The sequence below is a fragment of the Aplysia californica genome, unplaced genomic scaffold (assembly GCF_000002075.1).
Source record: "Aplysia californica isolate F4 #8 unplaced genomic scaffold, AplCal3.0 scaffold00099, whole genome shotgun sequence".
NCBI lineage: Eukaryota > Metazoa > Mollusca > Gastropoda > Aplysiida > Aplysiidae > Aplysia > Aplysia californica.
The window spans coordinates 715430-721439 of NW_004797369.1; the positions used below are offsets into that span (position 1 = coordinate 715430).

Genomic DNA, 6010 nt, shown 5'->3' on the forward strand with positions numbered 1-6010 from the left:
AACATGTATAGTGTTCGCCGGTCAATCCTGAAGTCCAGAGTTCGATCCCTGCCAGTGTCTGGGGTTTTTTTTTCTCATACGTTTTTGCTCCCCACCCCCCATCCTGATCCTAAGGTAGGTACAAATCGAGCACCTAGTTTTCTCGGACAACGACTCAGACCAAAAAGAAAAGTGTAAAAACCCTATGATCATCATTACTTAATGTATGGTCAAATGTGCGTATAATTTAAACGCAAATGTAAACTTTGTTCTATTGGACATTTTTTTTCCTGTCACTCACATGTATTAAGTCGTCACGCTAATTACCTGTTGTTGTTTTTGTTGTTGTTCTTGTTTGCTGATGTTGTTGTTGCTGTTGCTGCTGCTGTTGGTGGTGGTGATGGTAGTGGTAGTAGTGGTGATGGTGGTGGTGGTTGTGGTGGGTTATTGTTGTTTTTGTTGGTGGTGGTGGTGATGGCGGTGGTGCTGCTGGGTTATTGTTGTTTTTGCTGTTGTTGTAGGTGGTGGGTTGTTGTTATTGTTGTTGTTGTTGTTGTTGTTGTTGTTGTTGTTGTTGTTATTGTTTGGTGTGTATACATTTGTGCAGTTGTTGCGCAATGCACACAGCCTCAAGGAACATGCATCTAAAAACATTTCTATGCGTTTCCTTTGACATGTCGTGGGACGTACGCGATATTTCACTTTGCATCTTGTAGCTTGACTCCATGGGGGACGAGAGTGTACCTAAAAAGCTGTCAGAACAGAGGTTCTCGGTGGATTTGTTTGCATAATATTTGATTGCTCCTGCGTAAAGTTGTAAAACAATTCCATTTTGGATCTCTGTAACCGGAATACATATTTTTCAGTAGCGTGATCCTTTCAGTTCCCCTGAGAGGTGGGATTTGGGATTATTCATGCGGCGGGGTTTGATTCGTCAGGGCCTGCTGTCCTGTGTATGAATATTGTATTAATTCTTTGTAATTCGTCGTGTGACCTCTCTTGCCCCTGTTCCATTACCCTTCACACTCTTTCCTCCCTCCCTTCCCTCCCCCTTGTTCCTTCTTGCACCCGCCAAGTAGGTGCAAGAGAGAGCAAGCTGGACAATGGTCAGTGGCTTGCGGTAGTACCAGTACGCCGGTGCCAGCGCTGATCGAGCAGCAGGCAGACTGGCAGCAGCAGAAGTAATGTGACGAGTGGATTGCTGGCCCCTGGCTTCGCCTGTTCTTTAGCCATGTAGTCGTAGCAACAAAACACACACGGGCCTATTCGCATTGCTTCTGATCCAAACAGCGACGAAGCGGGGGTCAGTTGACCAAAGCCTCTCCGCCATAGGGCTCTAAAAAAACATGAAGGATATCGACTTCTGACGTCTGCCTGAACTGGGGAGGGGTGGGGAACCAGCACGCCTAACAATACCGCTGTACTAATCGTCATTCCCGCATACTTGTGGAATTGAATTGCTTGGCGAAAAGTTTTCGAATATATATCTGTTCTTTTGTGCTCTTTGACACGGCTGCTGTGCCCCCCAATATCACCGCGACCACAACACCTAAGACCTGTTTTTATAAGAGCCTCGCCTCTTCTCTTCAACTGTATGAATATAATTTCGGAGATTTCAAACCCTGTCCCCTGCGAGGAGGAATGAGCTGGATTTCCTATCTTTGCTCGTATTCTTCGGGTGCTTTGCAAAAATGTACCTGGATAATTTTCCAGCATGGATATCATAACGGTTAGTATGAAACTTTTGACGTGCGGACGCTTTTGTCTTTAAAAAATGTATCCATTCACTTCTTCTTTCATATATTTCAAGGTTTTGTTTGTATTGGAGGTGATTTTGTTTTTGTTTTTGTTTTCTTTTTGTTTTGCTTTTTTGTTTCATCATTTGCTCTTTTAGGTGCCGTTAGTTGGCTGGTGTTCTGGTGTGGTTTTCTCCTTTTTTCCTATCAAACATCTAGAATCCTTACCTCTTCTTCTTTTCTTTTTATGTTATAGCCTAGTATGACATCTCGTCTTCGGCAATAATATGACGTGACTGTGTGGCAAGTGCCGTAAAACCAGAACTAAAAATTATTTCGTTCGTTTACCTACTGATCCACAATAAAAAGCCAGGCTTGTTTTCTGTTTTGGTTACGTCTCTGTCATTATTGTCCTCTTGATCACTTTCATCATCATTAGCATCATCATAATCATTACCACAAGCTTCATCATCCATATCCTCAATATCTCCTTCATTATTCTAGAGTGTGTTTCTTTGTTTGTCGTTATCTATGTGGACTAGTGTGTGTTTCTTTGTTTGTCGTTATCTATGTGGACATAGGGCGGGAATGAGGTTGAAAGGTTAGGGCGCGGGTGGAGGAAGTAGCGATACTCTGAAAATGATGCATACGCGCAATTAATTGTTCCACTTGAACAACTTTATTTTTAGAGTAGCTATTGAATGTTCTATTTAGTTTGATTTTAATAAGAAGTTTGCGGCATATTATGGAACACAGATACGTCATGTACGTGAAAAAGAGCAGAGGTGTTATTAGAAGGTAGAATACAAAGTTTAAAAAAGGAGGAGAAATACAATGTAAAGGGAGAAAAAAAACCCTCCGGAACTACCGGCAACCACCTACGGATTTTCTGTTGTTTTGTTTCTCTTTATGCAATCGTAAGTTGTTGGTGCTGCAGCTGTGGCTGGTGTTGTACTTCTTACAACCGTGGTCACTACTGTTTTTGTTAGGGGGGGGGGGGTCGTTGTTGTTCTTGTTTTATTTTTGTTTTGTTTTGTTTTTGATGGTGGTGTTTTGGGTGGGGGGGGGGGGGGGGGTTCAATTAATGGTAATAACCAAAAATATGTTACTGCTACACTTTTTTCCTCCTCATAAATTTTCGTATTAATTTCTCTGACATTTTTTTTCAGCTAAGTGCCTGCCAACCTGAGCAATATTGCTCTCAGTCTCTAGCGGGCGATTTCGTCATTTGAATGAGCCGTAGGTACTGGATGGTATTATTTAATGATGAAGGTGGGCGGTACGAAAAGGAAAACTTCGTAAAGGTAGCAAATGTGGGTGTTGGCGTGAACAAAAGGTTGACCAGCGCTGACATGAACTACATAATATTAAACAATTATGGAACTGTTGGGTGAGCAAAAAGTGGTATTTTTTGTTTTAATATAGATCATAAAACTCTTCCAATACTGAAACGATTTGGCCAATGTTGGTCATTCTTAGAACCTATCAGAGTGTAATGCTGCTGCTTTTCAAATGTCCACGCTCCGAAATTGATTCTATCACCTATTTCATTTAGGGCCAACAACAAACTAAATTCAACCACCCTAGATTCGTATTGCAAGCAAATACTAGCACTATTTCCTAACTAAAAAAGTCAAGAAATTACTATAGTTTCTACTTATTTGGTAATATGAAAACACTCTCTCACACCTGCACATTTGATTGACTGCTCCTTTGCAGTGTTCCTGACATACTGAGGTCAACTCGCGGTGCTTAATGGGACTATAATTAATTTGTGTGTTGGAGGGGGGCGGGTAGAGTGGCTACAGTGGCTAGTCCCAGCAACTTAACTCTACGAGTGCACGGGGACAGGGATGAAAGGGAGACTGGTCAATACAATCGTGTTTTCTCTAGCAAATTGGCCACTACTTCACACTGGTTAGAATCCTGTTTAGAGAAAATGGGTCGGCTAATTGTGAATAAGAGAAAGGTCGGAGAATGGTTTACGCAGCGTGGTAGAATCTGTCTCATGAGAAGTGGTCTCTTTTTGTGTTTTGACTTAAGTTGTTGTTTCTGTTGTTCGTTTGCTCTTGTTGCTGCTACTGCTGTGGTTGTTATTGTTGTTGGTGGTGGTGGTGGAGCTGGTGGATGTGTTATTATTACTTATGTTGTTGTTGTTATAATTAATGTTGTTGTTGCTGTTCTTGCTTTTGTAGATAGCCTTATTTTTCTGCTTTCCCCACTTTTGCTTGTTTATGCCATCTTTATTTTGGCTGTTAGTAATTTTCAACGTCGGTGATGTTTATGTTGTTGTTAATATTGTGGATGGGTATATTATAAAGTATTGTTTTCATCGTGGTCGGTGAGCCCTGAAGTATGGTTAAGTCTTTCTACTTTTTTTCACAAACCATTGTTGTATGTGCTTCCCGGGGGAAAATTTTGGCGCTTTCGTGCAAACTCTGAAGTGTTGCCCAAATAGAACTTTTTTTTTTAGCATTTGATACCTTTGCTGTTTTCGTTATTGTCGTCATCGTAGTCGTTGTTGCTGCTGCTGCTACTGCTGCTGCTGCTGTTGTTGTTGTTGTTGTTGTTGTTGTTGCTGTTGTTGTTGTTTTTGCTGCTGCTGTTGTTGTTGTTGTCGCTGCTGTTGCCTGTGTTTTGGTGGTGCTTCTGTCTTTTCTGTTGCTGTAATCGTTTGTTTGTTTTTTTTGTAATTATTTTCTGGAAGGAAATTACAAGTCTTGAAAACTGGGAAGAGGCGGGGGTTTTGAGTAGGGCTGGGCAGGTACATGTACCGGTACCTAGTGCCGGTACTCACTGTACTACAACAGGTGGTGTCAGTACCGGCACCATCATCATCAATGCCTTCCACCCCTGGCAAGGTATAAGTCACATACAAGCTCCTCCCATTTATCTCTGTTCTAGGCCATCCTTCCAAGCTCGTTCCAAACTGAGCTTCATCTTTCTCAGGTCCCTTTCCACACTTCTCTTCCATGTTTTTCGTGGCCTACCCCTGCCTCGTGCTCAGTTACACCGGCACCAGGTCTCCAGTATCGGTATGGTGGAAGGTTCAGGCCGACACCAAGTGATTAGGACAGCGGGGGATGACGCCATTGAGACTAAAGCTCCAGTTACTGTGCAGTGTGTAGAAGCTGTGATATCAGATGCATTGCACAAAACACTAGCTGACCTTGATACAGAATATCACATTCAAAATCAACTACTACTAAAAAGAAAAATTAAATTGTGTTTGTTACTGGCTCAAAGCAGACAACTTTGCAAATTGATACGCTGATTTCAAAAATGAAAATTGAAATCAATATTTTATCTGCCATTATTGTTGTTTTACTCTCAGAAAATATTTTTTAAATCAATGTGTAGTGCTATGGAAACGATCATTTAACACACGAGACACGAGACGTGCAGAGCCTCTGACGTCACATATTCTCAGGTACTGACGGAACTCGGCACCCAGTACCGGTAAAGTACAGGAACTTAATTTCGCCGGTACCGTCCTGCACTAGTTTTGAAAGAGGGGAGGGTGGGGGTGTCTTCGTCTGTTTCTTCATTTTCCTATATTCTGAGACTCTGCTTTTGTACGTTTTGATTTCAAATGACGGTCAATTGAAGAGAGTGTAGATTTTCGTTTTGTTCAGTATATCTCAGTGTGTGAATTTGTATTTACTTGTTAGACCAAGACAGTGCTTGATGTTTCACGTATCTTTGATAAACTTGGCAGCAAGCCTATATATATATATATATAATTATATGTCTGTAAATTGAATATTTTAACACTGGGTTAGTGGTGTAGCAGTTAGACCCTTTACCTTCACACGCCGAAGATCCCAGTTTGATTCTCTTTTTTTCGGGGGGGGGGGGAGATTTTGTTGAGTATTGCTTTATTTCTACTCCGAATTTGAATCCCTCTCAGCGTAAAAACACCAACATGAAAAACATCTTTATTTGGTCGTTGAAAAACTGGCTAAGTCACAGTAATACTTCCTCAACTTTCCATATTCTAAACTTCTTTTTAAATGATGGATTTGTTTTGTTCATAACTTGATTTGATGTTACAGAAATTACAGTTATTGAATGATTTATGTATTAACTATCAGATTGATGTCATGGGGATATTCTACGGGTACTGTTGTTAGTCAACGGCTAATACCTTGCTTGCTTTCTTAAAAGACTTGTCATGTGTTTCACCTGACCCCCACCCCTCCCCCAACATCCTATTCAGTGTTTCACCTGACCCCCACCCCTCCCCCAACATCCTATTCAGTTTTTCACTTGACCACACCAATGTTGTTCCGATC

At 41.4% G+C, this 6010-nt stretch overlaps 1 protein-coding gene across 5 annotated transcripts in view; it reads left to right on the forward strand.

The window, feature by feature from the left end:
• Nucleotides 1–6010, forward strand: part of LOC101853452 (beta-1,4-mannosyltransferase egh) — a 119634-nt gene that overhangs the window by 81736 nt on the left and 31888 nt on the right. The window contains exon 1 of one of the 5 annotated variants that reach the window (XM_035968946.1): nucleotides 998–1708. The exons of the other annotated variants lie outside the window; for them this stretch is intronic. The gene's annotated coding sequence lies outside the window, so the exon portion shown is untranslated. Of the gene's footprint in view, nucleotides 1–997; nucleotides 1709–6010 lie in introns of those variants that run through there. 5 annotated transcript variants of the gene reach the window in all.